Raw genomic sequence first — 15,960 nt, 5'->3', positions numbered from 1 at the left:
AGTGAAAAAGCTGGCTTAAAACACAACCTTCAAACAACAAAGATCATGGCATCTGGTTCTATCACTTCATGGCAAATAAATGGGGAAACAATGGAAACAGTGATAGACTTTACTTTCTTGGGCCCCCAAATCACGGCAGATGGTGACTGCAGCCATGAAATTAAAAGACTCTTGCTCCTTGAAAGAAAAACTATGACCAACCTAGACAGCATATTAAAAAGCAGAGATAACGCTTTGCCAACAAAGGTCTGTTTAGTCAAAGCTATGTGTTTTTCCAGTAGTCATGTATGGATGTGAGAGCTGGATCATAAAGAAAGCAGAGTGCCAAAGAATTGACGCTTTTGAACTGTGGAGTTGGAGAAGACTCTTGAGAGTCCCTTGGACTGCAAGGAGCTCCAACAAGACAATCTAAACAACCTAGATGTCCATCAGCAGATGAATGGATAAGAAAGCTGTGGTACATATACACAATGGAGTATTACTCAGCCGTTAAAAAGAATACATTTGAATCAGTTCTGATGAGATGGATGAAACTGGAGCCGATTATACAAAGAGAAGTAAGCCAGAAAGAAAAACACCAATACAGTATACTAACACATATATATGGAATTTAGAAAGATGGCAATGATGACCCTGTATGCAAGACAGCAAAAAAGACACAGGTGTGTATAGCGGACTTTTGGACTCAGAGGGAGAGGGAGAGGGTGGGATGATTTGGGAGAATGGCATTGAAACATGTATACTATCATTTAAGAATTGAATCACCTGTCTATGTCCAATGCAGGATACAGCATGCTTGGGGCTGGTGCACGGGGATGACCCAGAGGGATGTTGTGGGGAGGGAAGAGGGAGGGGGGTTCATGTTTGGGAGTGCATGTACACCCGTGGTGGATTCATGTCAGTGTATGGCAAAACCAATACAGTATTGTAAAAGTAAAATAAAGTAAAAATAAAAATTAAAAAAAAAATAAAATAAAAATAAAAGGAAATCAGTCCTGAATATTCATCGGAAGGACTGATGCTGAAGCTGAAACTCCGATACTTTGTCCACCTGATGCAAAGAACTGACTCACTGGAAAAGACCCTGAAGTTGGGAAAGATTGAACGTGGGAGGAGAAGGGGACAACAGAGGATGAGATGGTTGGATGACATCACTGGCTCAATGGATGTGAGTTTGAGCAAGCTCTGGGAGTTGGTGATGGACAGGGAAGCCTGGTGTACTGCAGTCCATGGGGTCGCAAAGAGTTGGACATGACTGAGTGACTGAACCGAACTGAACTAGTGTGTTCTGCTGGTTAGACTTGTTACTTTACAGGAGTACATGGGTCATTGTGGCATCAACTTTAACATCATGGGCAACCAGCTGCTTCTGTGATCACACTGTAGTGTGCTGGGGCCAGCTTCTTTTATTTTGCAAAAGGAAGTTGTTAAAGTTTCATGAATTTTAAAAAGCACTCATTATAAAAAGAAAAAATTCCATAAACTTACAATAAAATAAAATTACCTTTTAATATAATAAATACTCAAAACTCATCCCTCCCTAATTATTTTACTGCACTTTCTGATTCTCAATGCTATTGAGATAATCTATGTTTATTATTTCTGTGTGGTGGAAATATTGTATGATGGTGCCGGACTGTACATCTCCTCTTAACTTTGCATTGTACTGTTAGCTTGAGATCAGCCACAGAGGGAATATTTGCACTATAGACATCAGCAGTGCTACAAAATCAAGGCATAATTTCTTTTGTTGATTATAGAGACCAAGAGTTGGCAAACTCTTTCTATAAAGACACAGATAATAAATATTTTAGGCTTTGTTACTGTTGCTTCTCTTCTTCCTTCTCCCCTTTCTCCCCGTCCTCCACTTCATAACTTCCTCCTCCTCTTCTCCCTCCTCTTTCTTCTCTTCTCCCTCTTTCTCCTCCTCTGTCTTCCTTATAATCCTTTAAAAATGGGGTGGGCAGGGGAGGAAAGAGCTAATGAACTTTATAAAAATAGGAGCCCATGGACTGTAGTTTGCTAATCCCTGCTCTAGTTGTAACAAAATGACAGAGAAAAGTCAGTAATGCAGGGTTAACTTGGGTGTTGTTTATGCGGTCTTTTGCATTGTGAATAGCTGAAGACAATTGATGAGATGTTCTTCCAGTGTTTGGAAACTAGTATCTGATTTAACAAAGAAGTTACTCATCCTTTACAGACAAATGAAGTTTTGACATATGTTCTTATTATTTATTTCAGTTTCATCTTACTCGTTAATGTAAGTGAAAATATCAAACAACATTCATCAGAGACTACACCTGGAAATCTCATTGTTAAACATTAATCGACACCACTGGATCATACTCATTGAATTATGAAGAAAAGAAATACTCATTCATCTAATTCAGATCCCTTATTACACTTAATTTCATCTTCTCTCTTGCTTACACATATACACCCTATTTGTATAGTTGATACACTTTTTTCTTATGTATAGTTTTCCAATTTTCACTTAAAAGTATATTTGAATTATCAGTATTATTAGTATTATGAATATTATCATCACCACTTTACATTTTGACTCCCCACCAGTCTGTGAACTACTCTAGGACAGGGACCCTGTTTCACTTATTCTTTCTGTGCCTCAGTGTTCTTGTTTGAGAAATAAGCTTAGTAATAACCACCTCCTAGTGATGCAATGAGGATTAAATGAGATAACATATGTAAAATGCTTAAAGTGGTGCTTGACCTGTAATAGAAACTTAATAACTCTTAGCTATGATAACTGTTGTTCATAGTGGTATTATTAGTTTTATCCTCATTATCCTCAAAATCATGGCAGCTTCAAACCCCAGAATAGTTCCCAGCCTAAAGCTGAAACTCCAGTACTTCGGCCACCTCATGTGAAGAGTTGACTCATTGGAAAAGACTTTGATGCTGAGAGGGATTGGGGGCAGGAGGAGAAGGGGCCGACAGAGGATGAGATGGCTGGATGGCATCACGGACTCGATGGACAAGAGTTCGTGTGAACTCCGGGAGTTGGTGATGGACAGGGAGGCCTGGCGTACTGCGATTCATGGGGTCGCAAAGAGTCGGACACGACTGAGCCACTGAACTGAACTGAACTGATGGCAGGAACACTGCAAATGTAAAATTCATGAATGTGACCTCTTTTTAGAAATCAAAAAATTCAAACTGTTAAATTTGTTTGTAATGTATTTAGGACAAGATGCTAGATGCTATGATAATATTAAGATATGTAAGACATAAATGTAATTCCCTTCTTTAAAAAGTTGATAATCTAATTGGGAAGACTGACCACCCTAAACAGTACATGGAAAGTGCCAATAAAATGGAACAGGCTGAGTCCCATGAGGATAAGAGGTCAGGGAATCCACTACTTTCTGCAATAATCAGGCAAGGCTTGAGGGTGAAGTGGGTCATGGACTGAGCTGTTTCAGAGAGGTAGAATTTCCTTTTTTGTGGGCTCCTTAATGCCACAAATTAATGCAGATCCTTTAAAAAAGAATATCCCTGCCTCTGTTTTAAAAATCACTTTCTTCTCTCTGTGAAATATCCTCAGTTTCTCTCTTATGTCTCTAGAGGAGCATTTCACATCTGGAACAATGAAGGCAAACTCTTCTGTATGAACAGCTCTCTGCATCTTTGCAGACACGGATGGTATCCATACCTAAAAGCATTTGTAAATTCCTAACCACCAAAAACAGTATTCCCACATCCCATGAATTGCTGCAGCAAGCCACTGCAGGAACATTCCTCTTTTGTGTTAAAATTCTCAGAATCTGACAGGACATCTGCTGCGAGAGGGCCTGACCTCCATCTTAATGGGGGTCTCATCGTACAAAGCCATCCTATGGCGAGCCAGGCTTCCTCTGAAATGACCTCACCCAGCTCCACAGGCCTTTTCTCTCCATGCCTGTTATGTTTCTGATCTACTAGGTGTTGTAGGGCTTTTATTATAAGCTTAGAAAGAGTCTGAAGAGGAAGCATGATGCCAAGAGTGATCTTGGAACATTTGTTAGTCTGCCAAAAAAGGCCGCATGTTCTGCCAGCTAGGATTCTAGTACTGTGCAGTCAAACTGGTATCATGCAATATCTTTGTCTTTTCATATTAGGTTTTCTGAGGGGGTAATCAAATTCACTCTTTTCCCCTCTGAGTTATAAGTCTTTCAGGAAATAGATATCCAAGTTATATAGGGCTCAAAATGTCCAAATCATAATCGGTGGAAATGTAGAGTGATGTGACCTGACAGTGTCTAGTGAGTGTTCTATTTTTTTACCCCCAAGTCTAGACCTTGGGATGAACTTGAAGAAAGTGGATCTGCCCAGCAGACACTCCACCAGCCAGTCATGTGGATGGACACAGCCATCCTCACATCCTGCTGAGGTCAGGGGACCAAAAGAGAAGCATGGAGAATGAGCCCAAGCAAAGACTTCAAATCAGTACCCTGCACCATAGCAACTGGTAGGCACTCGATGCTAGAGTCTGATCACCTCATCAAACAGATAAATCACTTCTCCTCACAGGGGAGAACCAGAAAAGTAGAGAGGACGGCAGAAGTCTCCCACTCCTCCCGCACAGCCAGTACTTCTAAGAAGGGATGTTCCTATCTGAGAAGCAAGGTTTGGGAAGAGGAAAAGGTAGCTTCACTATATGACACACAGAGAGGAATGCCTCACTCACCAAATCAACTGGTGAGCAGCCATGCGCAACTGCATGTTACGGCGAGTTGCCAGTGGCTTAGAGCACTCTCTCTTCGCCCCTCCCTTCCTCTTCCACCTCCACTTTTTTCTTTCTTTTCTCTTTCCTCCCCTTGCTTTATCATTTTTCCTTTCTATTTTTCTTTCAAGAAGTATTTATTGAGTGCTTAGTGTACGGTAGTGATAGAATGATGAATAAGGCCAATATAACCCTTACTTTCAAGGAACTTACATTCCTTGAATGTAATCAAGACTGTTAAAATAATAAGTACTTAAGCAAATAGTAATGATAAGTCATAGTAAATGATATAAAAGAATCAAATAAATATTTGATATAGAGAATAATGGGACGCATTTACACATTTATTTAGATCTCTTATTAGGTGTCTATGGAAAGGTGTTCTTGGAGACATGCATTTCAGCTGAGTCCTGAAGGGTAAGAAGAAAACATGGGAGAAAAGGGTGGTGAAGACCTTTTTCTATTACTTTATAGGACTGGCCTTTGTGGAGGCCAGAGAAAGCACCCTGAACCAAAGAGCTGGGCTGTGGTTTTCCTCTCTGTAGTTGACAGTGGCTTCCTGCAGTGTTGTGTTGGCAAGGATTTTAAGATTCTTAAGGGCTCAGGAGTAAGGAGACCCATGGAAAACTGGTTGTATCTATCAAAGGAGTGGGAGGGGGCCCTGGGCCCCATTTATTCCTATTCTAGAGGACTTTTCTTATGATCTAATGTCTAGTACATGAGCTGGGAAGACTATGGGATGATGTACTTCCCCATTACTTCCCTTAAAATCACCTTACTCCACTCCAAGCCTTTCACAGAAGTTTCAATAGTTCATTCAGGAACCGTATAGCCAGTGAGCTTCAGGGTGGAAGGCACCTGACCCCACCTTAATTCATCTTTTCAAAATTATCCTGCAGCTCTCCCATGTGTCACTTGCAGCTGTCAAATTCCTAGAGGGAAGAAAGATAAGGAGTTGACTCCTGGATCCTGTTTTCCCATTTTAGAATTTTCTTGGAATTTTACCATACAGAAAATTAGATGGACTGTGTCTGTGAGGCTGGAAGATACTGAGAATTGATTTGGAGTGGCAGAACTATTGCCTCTTAAATGAGATTTGTCTTATTTAATAAATACCCACAAAACCTCGACTCACATGGAATATATGCAAACCCACTCGCAGCCATTTGGATTTGTGTTGCTTCAGCTATGATATGCCTGCGCATGGTGGCATGTGAGCAGATGTTCAGTGCTCTGCATGCGTGTGTGCTTAACCACTGAGTTGTGTCCAACTCTGTGACCTCGTGGACTGAAGCCACCAGGCAGGGTGGTATGAGGACTTCTTAATCATAATAATAGTTTTAATGTATAGTAGAGAAGCATTGGTTTATTATCTATAGAAGAGATCAAGTTACATTTTACAATAAATCTATTTTGCTAAGCCAGGTTGATTTTTAAATATTAAGGGGTTAATTGTATAGATGGTATATGAATATAGCAAAGGTATGTGATGATCCATACACAAATAGTCAAAATTTGGGAAACACTGATTTAGAGTTTGTTATTGGTTCAGTTGTGTTCCCCCTTGAATTTACGCTGAAGTCTTAACCCCTAGTACCTCAGAATGTGACCCTATTTGGAGGTAGGGTCTTTTACTAAGTGTGGCTTCTAATCCAGTATGACTGATGTCCTTATAAAATGGGACCATTTGGACAAAGAGACGTGCATGCATGGTGGGAAGATGATGTGAATAGACATTGAAGACAACCATCTACTAATAGGAAGAGAGGCCTGAAACAGATCCTTCCCTCACAGGCCCCAGAAAAAATCAGCCTTACCCAGATAATACCTGGAACTTCTAGCCTGCAGAACTATGAGATACTAACTTGTACTGGTTAAGCCATACAGTCTGTGATACTTTGTTGCAGTAGCCCTCACTAACTAATACAGAATTTATTTTCATACTGTTGTTGTTCTGTCCCTAATTCGTGTTTGACTCTTTCTGACCCCATGGACTGCAGCAGGCCAGGCTCCTCTGTCCTCCACTATCTCTTGGAGTTGGCTCAAATTCATGTCCATTGAGCGGATGATGCTATCTAACCATCTTATCCTCTGTTGTCCCCTTCTCCTTTTGCCTTCAGTCTTTCCCAGCATTATTATTTTCATATGCTTGAAGCTAACTGCCTCCTGGACAGTTGTTGACATTTTAAAAATATGTGCTTCTAAAGGGTAGAAACCTGTAAGTGCCTGTAATGCCCACTGGCAGATGCAGAAGTGGATTATTAAATTCTGTTTTCACAGACTTTGTTAAGTGTGAAGAAAAGGTAAGATATTTATCAATATTCATGTCATTTAGTGGAAACAGCACTGGTCTTAGTGTCCATAGACCGAGGCTCGAGGTTGTATTCAGCCGCAGGCTAAGGGGTTTGAAACAAATTCCTTCGCTAGTGGGACCCTACGGTCCTCATTCACTTCCCCATTTCCTCACTTCAAGACTCATGTTTAGAAAGTGTATGTCTCTAAAAGGTCCAAAATGTCAATCATCCCCACAGCTGGAGCCAGGGAGAGTCAGGGCAGGGCTCTTGGGACATGTGAAGAAGTTTGACTAGCTGTCTAGACAGACAACCTCAATGTTTAAACTTGACTGAACATCTGTTAATCATCCAAGATGCTCCTGATGCTACGCCAGCCTGGAGGTGGTCACCTGGGTCCTGGCCACCAAAGTCTTTGTGTGATCATGGCAACTCAGGGGCTATAAGATAGTGAATTAGTGTGAACAGTAAAGAGTTTGTATGTCGCCTACCTAGAATCCAGGTCCTAAATGGTACTGGGAATTTAATCAGGGTACTAGCTCTGTTGTACCACAAATAACACTAAATTTTCCTTCTAATTGGCAGGAGTCCAGAACCAAAACCCCTCATCGCCAACTGTTTAGTCTGGATATAAGAAAGTGGATAAATTTTCTTCTCAAAAAGTAAGTTATCTAAATTGGAAAAAGCATTTCTTCTTTTAGTCTTTATTCCAACAGAGGCCACTTCTCCAGCCCCTCTCAACCAAGTAAATGCACTTATTCTAATACTAAAGTTTGTCTCCTAGGATGTGGTTGTTCTCTCTCCCTTGCATTTTGGGGAACTTGGAGTTAAAACAAGAAAGGAATTTGAAAATCAATCAAATGGAATACAATTAATCAAATCAAATCATATCAACCAAATAAGGGCAGTGTGTAGTATGCTGCCTTGCTGGCCCCATCTTGGGGAATAAGAGTCAGACCGAGACTTCGGCTGGGTTAGTTTAGGTTAGCTTCCATTTTCCTATACAGTGATGATTCCTAAAGTAGCAGGGGAAATTCATTGCTGTCCCTCTGCTAAGTATTTAGCTTGCTTCAAATGAGGGGAAAAGTGATCTGGGGAGGATGAAGAGGGTACTAATGTTTCTCCCAGTCTCTCCTTCAATACCATGGTGTCAGCACCAATGGTGAATATTCTCTGAGACACTGTGTTAGGCTTTGGGGATCCACCAATTAGCAAATGCAGTTATGGCTCCTGGCCTCTTGGAACCTACCATCTAGTGATAGGAGGGTACCATGATGTTTTCAGAGCACTAGGTGTGCTAGTAATTTACATGGATTATCTCATTAAATGCTCCCAACAACCCTGTTGTTGCTATCATGATAGCTGTTCTGCTCTTTGAAAACCTAAGGGCGTATATGGTTTAGCTTTATCTACGGTCTGGTGATGGTGGCATTTGATTTCAGGCACTAGGGTGTATAGGCACCTGTCCATTCTGTTCTCCCACTTCCCAGCGCAGCCCCATAAACAAAGTTATAGCTCTTACCCCTAGTCTGTTTGCTTGTGTACTGGTGCTCTGGGAACCAGAACACATCCCTGGCTGATCTTTGGTTTACTGACCCATATCTCGGTCTCTCCTGAGACCCCGAAGTTCAGTTTGGCATTCTTATTTTTAATTTAGCTCTCTTTCTCCCAGAGCTTAATTGCAGAATGTTGCTTCAGTTCCGCCATCCACTTTTCTCCCATCTCTCTTCTGATCCCTTCATTCTCTCATGTTCACACTAACAGTTTGATGAGGAGGTTATGCCTGATCCTGGGCTGGTTTTTCTTCCAGATTTTGGTTCTGTATTTGAGATTTGGGGATGCAAATTAACCTTTTTTTTTTTTTCCCAAGCAGTAGCAAACAGATACAAGGAACTTGAGGAAGATCAAATTCCAGGATCAGCTTGTGAACCCCCAGTTTGGCCCTACTGAAACTGCTAGAATATACAGACTGATCTTAATGTTATAATGGGGCATCATGCTCCTTGCTCTTCCCCACACCCAAGGTTTAAACTCTGGGGTCTGTTTAGCCAGCTGGTTACCTGGAGGGCTGTAGATGATAACTGGCAGACAGAAAGTCTGTGTCTCTAGGCTTTCCCTTGGAGGCAGAGCTGCAGCCTGACCTGATATGCTTTCTGCCTGAGAGCAGGAGCACAAGGTGCAGCCCTGCCTACTTGCTGGCAGGTGGGCTACAGTGAGAGTTGGTGGCGCCTGCCTGCCACCTTTATAGCAGAGTATTTCCATGCACTAGACCCAGGATATGGCCTTTCTGGGAACTCGCTAGACAGGGAGGGAGGTGATGGTGACAGGAGTCAGTGGAGAGAAGAACAGAATTGTTGGTGGAAGGTCCCCCCTTTCCTGAAAGAGTGATGGTAAGAGGAATAAGCACTGCCTTCAGACGTCTGACATACGACTTCTCCAGGCAGTGGACCATGGAACTCTTCTTTCTGGGTAGAAAGAAAGAGCCAGAGAAACAGTGCTGGAAGAGTCAGATCCTTCCATGTTGCATATGATAGAACTGGGCACCTGGGTGACTTGCCCAGGGCTACACATCTGCTCAGGAGCTGTATTAGGGAACCCAGGAGTCCTGACTCGCACGCAGCCTAGCATCCCTCTGTTAATTGACTGAGGCTGGAATTTGGAAGCTTCTCCTTGAGAACACCCACATGCCTGCAAACAGTTTTCAGCTTACTCTCAACAGCTTCATATAATAGTTGAGGTCTCTTTGTTCAAGAGCTTAGATCAAGTGGCCTTAGGCAGTACATGGCTTATCCCATTCCCAACTCAATTGGCTTTGTCTGTTGACTGTCACCCTCTTGCCAGCAGCAACTGTTCTATACCAGGAACCCTAAGGGCAAGCTTAGAAAATCAAAGAATGATTGTAGTAGGTGCCCTATCTCTCTAGATCAGTTGGGACCAGGGAGAGATGTTGCCTAACCTGTCTTCCTTGTCCTCACAACCGTTGGGAATTTTTAATTTGAATTTATACTTATACAAATAATAATAGGAGAACTATAAAGAAAGGATGTTCTTTCATCCAGAGAGGAATATGGGTAGAGCACAGGCTTTGGAGTGGAGGAGGCCTGGATACAGATTCTAGCTCTGGCACTATCAACTCGACACTGAGCTACTTACTTAATAACTCTTAACCACCATTTCCCCAGCTGCTGTGCTTCGTCACTCATTTTTGTCCCACTCTCTGCGACCCCATGGACTGAAGCCTGTCAGGCTCTTCTATCCCTGGGGATTCTCCAGGCAAGAATACTTGAGTGGATTGCCGTGCCCTCCTCCAGGGGATCTTCCCAACCCTGGGATCGAACGCAGGTCTCCCATATTGCAGGTGGCTTCTTTACTCACTGAGCCACCAGGGAAGCCCCAAAATGCTGGAGTGGGCAGCCTGTCCCTTCTCCAGGGGAACTTCGTGACTCAGGAATTGAACTGGGGAGTTCTGATTAGAGGAGGATTCTTTACCAGGTGAGCTACCAGGGAAGCTCTTCCCCATCTATAGATGGAAATAATAGAGGCTTCCTGTGTGTTTGTCTAAATAATAATATAGACAACGTCCTGCATATGTAAGTTTAATAAATTTCAGTTCGCTTCCACTCTCCTTCCTCAGCATAACCATTTTTAACTTGTTGTGCTTCTTTCAAGTTCTTGCCCGAATGCAGGCATATTTTCACACACTCTAGGTGTAACTTTGTGTGTGTGCTTAGTCACTCAGTCATGTCTGACTCTCTGCAACCCTTTGGATTGTAGCCTACCAACTTCCCCTCTCCACGGGATTTTCCGGGCAAGAATACTGGAGTGGACTGCCATTTCCTCCTCCGGGGATTTTCCCAACCCAGGGATTGAACCTGCGCCTCCTGAGTTTCCTGCATTGCAGGCAGATTCCACATCTGCTGAGCCGCCTGGGCTTTATACATTTTTTAGCTGGTATACCGTTATCTGTCCTTCTCTGTTAGTCTTAGCTTGGATCATGTGAAAGTGCTGATATTTAACTATTTTGAGTTGGATAGAGCAATTTCACATATCCCATGTAATACGGAGTTTTCAGAATCATCATTGTGAAAGAATGAATAATACTCTATTGAGTCAATATGCCGTGATTTATATAAGGGTACCCACTGTTGACTATTTGATTATTTTTCATATTTTCCTATTAAAAACAGTTTTACAAGACTTCCCTGGTGGCACCTTCCAGTGCAGGGGACACAAGTTCGATCGCTGATCCAGGCAGATTCCACATGTCACCCATGGGGCAACGAAGCCCACGCACTGCCGCTGCTGAGCCAGCATGCTGCAGCTCCCGCGCCCATGTGCTGCAGTTACTGACGCCCGCTCCACAGTAAGAGCGGCCGCCACGGTAAGAAGCCCATGCACCCCAACAAGGAGTAGCCCCTACTCACTGCAGCTAGAAAAGGCCTCCGCAAAGCAACGAAGACCCAGTGCAACCAAAAATAAGTAAATAAATCTTAAAAACAGTTTTATAATGAAAATCTTCATGTGTATAGATGATTTTTCTTTTTTGAAGTATTTTCTTGGGATAAATTTCGGAGGTTACTCCAATTTTATTTTGAGGCCCAGTGAAATGTATTAATTTTGCCCATAGTCATCACTTCTATAATCTGTTCCTTAGGTCTGGCTAGGATTGAAAACTGTTGGCAGAACCAACTCAGAAAACAATGAGAATTCTTGAAACCAGAACCTGGTATTTGTCAGGACTGAGGGAGAAGGGCAAAGAACAAAGATATAGCAGGAATTCTTCTCTGGAGGCCTGGTCAATCTCAGCAAGAAATTGAAAAAAAAAAAAAAGACCTTTCATTCATTTTGAGCTGTCAAGGAAATTGGGGGAAAAAATGCACAAAAAGGAGAACCTTGAAAACTACTTCAGTGTCCATCAGTATAAGGACAAATAAATCAATTGTAACATGATTCTTAGATGAACTATCATAAGCAGTTAAAAATGAACTAAATCTGTATAAAGTGATATGAAAAATTCTCAAAACGAGTTAATGAAGAAGAGCAAAGTGCAATATAGTATACCATTTATGTCAACGTGAAAATCATGCATGACAGTGTTTTGCACTTTCATGAATACTAACATATGCATTTAAAATTATTAAAAATGAGCTAGAAAGATGCACATTAAAAATCATGATTTTGACTATGGAAAGTAGCAAAAGAGATCATTTTAATTATACCTATAACTTTTTTAAATTTAAAAAAACAGAGAAGAAAATATAGCAAAAAGTTAACAATAGTGAATTTTGGGATGCAGACACCTAAATGTTTGTTTCATTATTCTTGTTTTTTTTTTCCTGTATTTGTTAAATTTCTCATATCACCATCATTATCATCAATAACAAAAGAAGTAAATATGAGAAGTGGCAGTGTCAGGGGTGATGGATTGGAGGAAGGGCCACCCAAGTGAAAACCGTCAGCTCTTCGAGGTGGTCATGGATCAGCAGATTAGTGCAGACTGTCTCCTTGTTTCCCTTTGCTAAGCCAGTTTTTCTCACACAAGTGCTTCCTTGTTGGCTTTGTGATATTTCCAAGTGTTTGGTCAGCTGCTGTTTCTGGGAAGGGCTAAAACTTCAGGCTGTCCTATCAGTTTCAGCTAGAATAGATCCAGTGAAAGCTCAATCTCTAGAGAGGCCCTTCACTTGAGAGTCTAGAAAACATCTGATGGAATAGTTACTTATTAATTCCAAAGCGAATGCTGATGATTTGGACACTGATTAGTTGCCGGGCCAGTAAATGAACAGTTTGGGATTGTTTCTTTGTGATAAGTGGAAGAAGAAACTGCCAGAAAGAGAGGACTTATTAAGGACTCAATTTTTGATCTACAGATGAACATAGTTAGTCAGGTCAGGCATGTAGGAAATACTAGCCATTGAACAGAATAATCCCAGGCAGAGCTGAGTGGCAGGCACAGAGGTGGAAATGAGAAGGCCAGCACCTCAAGCTATCATCTTACCCAACACAGTGGCAAATACTGTGGTAAACCACCAGGCTCTGCCTTTAGGACCAAGCCAAGGAGTGTTGGCTCCTGACAGCTCACAGCTGCATCCCTCCCCAGGAATTGCCAAGAACAGCCTTGCTCAAAGTTATTACCTTCCCTCGGGTCCAGTACACATTCAAAGAGTGGGCTAAGTGGATGTACCAAGACTTGGCCCTTTTGCTTCAGTGGCCATCCCAGTCCAGAGCTCCCCATGAACTTGACCGAAGATCCTCTTACCAGGTACAGCACAGTTCAACCTCTCACTTTTTTCTCTGCCCAGTCATCCTTCACCCTCGTTCCTCATGTCCCAGGGGTGTTGAGCCCAAGAGTAGCAACTTCCTGAGTACAAGTTTCAGAACAAAAGCAACGACAACAATAAAACAAAACACCAGCAATAAAAACCTCGGCATCTCATGGTGTATTTTCCAGGGAACCTCATCTATAACCTACCAATCTTGAACTCCTGTCTTTTTCCTTATGCTTTTCTTGTCCTCATTTGTGTAGTTTAATAAATTAGTCTTGTAAATTGGCCTTCCAGGTTCTTGTCATCTCTAGTAGTTAATCAGCTACTGTGCTTGCAAGAAGAGTTAGATACAAGTTGTGATTTGAAGGAACCTACTACCCAGATTGGAAGCTAAGACCTCAATTTAAAAATTAGCTAACCTCCCTCTGAGTGAAATGTTGTTGCTCAGTAAAACTACATTGTGTCCAACTCTTTGGAGCCCCATGGACTGCAGCAAACTGGTTCCAAATCGGGAAAGGAGTATGTCAAGGCTGCATATTGTCACCCTACAAGGCTGTATATTGTCACCTTACTTATTTAACTTATATGCAGGGTACATCATGATGTACCAGACTGGATGCAGCACAAGCTGGAATCAAGATTGCCGGGAGAAATATCAGTAACCTCAGATATGCAGATGACATCACCCTTACGGCAGAAAGTGAAGAGGAACTAAAGAGCCTCTTGATGAGAGTGAAAGAGGAGAGTGAAAACATTGGCTTAAAAACTCAGCATTCAGAAAACTAAGATCATGGCATCTGGTCCCATCACTTCATGGCAGATAGATGGGAAAATAATGGAAACAGTGAGAAACTTTATTTTTTTGGACTCCAGAATCACTGCAGATGGTGACTGCAGCCATGAAATTAAAAGATGGTTGCTCCTTGGAAGAAAAGTTATGACCAACCTAGACAGTGTTTTAAAAAGCAGAGACATTACTTTGCCAACAAAAGTCCATCTATTCAAAGCTATGGTTTTTCCTGTGGTCATGTATGGATGTGAGAGTTGGACTATAAAGAAAGCTGAGTGCCGAAGAATTGATGCTTTTGAACTGTGGTGTTGGGGAAGACTCCTGAGAGTCCTTTGGACTGCAAGGAGATGCAACCAGTCCATTCTGAAGGAGTTCAGTCCTGAATATTCATTGGAAGGACTGATGTTGAAGCTGAAACTACAATATTTTGGCCACCTGATGTAAAGAACTGACTCATTGGAAAAGACCCTGATGCTGGGAAAGATTGAAGGCGGGAGGAGAGGGGGTTGACAGAGGATGAGATGTTTGGATGGCATCACCAAATCAATGGACATGAGTTTGAGTAAGTCCCTGGAGTTGGTGATGGACAGGCAAGCCTGGTGTGCTGCAGTCCGTGGGGTTGCAAAGAGTCAGACACAACTGAGTGACTGAACTGAACTGAACTGGACTGCAGCATGCCAGGCTTCCCTGTCTTTCACTGTCTCCTGGAGTTTGCTCAAACTTATGTCCATTGAGTCCATTGAGTCAGTGATGCTATCTCACTTGGTAAAGAATCCACTTGCAATGTAGGAGACCACCCGCAGTGCAGGAGACCCGGGTTCGACCCCTGGGTTGGAAAGATCCCTGCATCAGGAAGATCCCCTGGAGAAGGAAATGGCAACCCACTCCAGTATCCTTGCCTGGGAAGTCTCATGGACAGAGGAGCCTGGTGGGCTACAGTCCATAGGGTCACAAGAGTTGGACACAACTTAGTGACTAACCCACCAATTTAAATAATAATATAAAATTCTAGCTGAAAGAATACTGCAAATTTGCTTGCTTGGTAAATGGAACAGATGTGTTCTGTGAGCATGAGAGAGAGAGAAAATGTGGTGGTTAAGGCAGTTAGTGAAGAGATTGGAAAGTCAGCAAAAAATTTAACTGAATTAGAAAATTGGCAAAGATCCAGAAAGTTCACAAATTATGCACAGATATAATAATTATAAGATGGTTAGGAAGAGAATGGAGGTAAATTTATATCAGAATTTGACAGAAGCGTGAAAGAAAGACTAGATGGAAGAACTGTGAGAAAAAGAAGGGGCAAGGTATATAGCTGGCCCTTGAAAAACTCTAGGCTTAGGGGGAAAAAACCATCTCTGTGTAGTCAGAAATCTGCATATAACTTATAGTTGGCCCTCTATATATGCACTTCCTCTGTATCCATAGTTCTGCATTCTCAGATTCAACCAACCTGAGATTGTGTAGTACTATAGTATTTACTATTGAAAAAATCCACATATTAAATGGACCCACGGAGTTCACACTGTACTGGGAGATGCAACCAAAGGCAATTTAGAGTCAGATTGTGAAGGGCATTGAGTGGACTAAAAAATTTGGTTTTACCCTGAAAAGAGTGGGGATATAGTTGAAATTGAGATGGACACTGATGGTTAGGAAAAGGGTAGGGACAAGGAGGCAGCAGTGTTGAAAGCAGGCTCAGCTGGGGTAGATTGTATAAGATCTGCTGGCAAGGAGAAACTCAGAGGCAGCCTGGACCTTGTGCCAAGTTCTGCCTGTAAGCTGTAAGGCAGAGAATGAGGATAATGGCAAGTCTTCTTAGACTGACTGATAGAAAATAATGCAGTGCAGCCTGGGCCACAGTGGTTCCCGCTTCTCTGGTTTCAATGCTGTTCC

At 42.1% G+C, this 15,960-nt stretch overlaps 1 long non-coding RNA gene across 1 annotated transcript in view; it reads left to right on the top strand.

Moving 5' to 3' along the window:
• The window catches only part of LOC105602434 (uncharacterized), a 75,566-nt gene extending 64,038 nt beyond the window's left edge, over nucleotides 1-11,528 (top strand). Inside the window, exons 3-4 of the long non-coding RNA XR_001435854.4 lie at nucleotides 7,600-7,676; nucleotides 11,202-11,528. This is a non-coding gene — a long non-coding RNA (uncharacterized LOC105602434). The remainder of the gene's footprint in view (nucleotides 1-7,599; nucleotides 7,677-11,201) is intronic.
• Nucleotides 11,529-15,960: the final 4,432 nt, after the last annotated feature.

Source organism: Ovis aries, chromosome 16 (assembly GCF_016772045.2).
Source record: "Ovis aries strain OAR_USU_Benz2616 breed Rambouillet chromosome 16, ARS-UI_Ramb_v3.0, whole genome shotgun sequence".
Taxonomy (NCBI): domain Eukaryota; kingdom Metazoa; phylum Chordata; class Mammalia; order Artiodactyla; family Bovidae; genus Ovis; species Ovis aries.
Note: the sequence above shows the minus strand (reverse complement) of the source record. Positions and strands in the feature narration are given on the sequence as shown.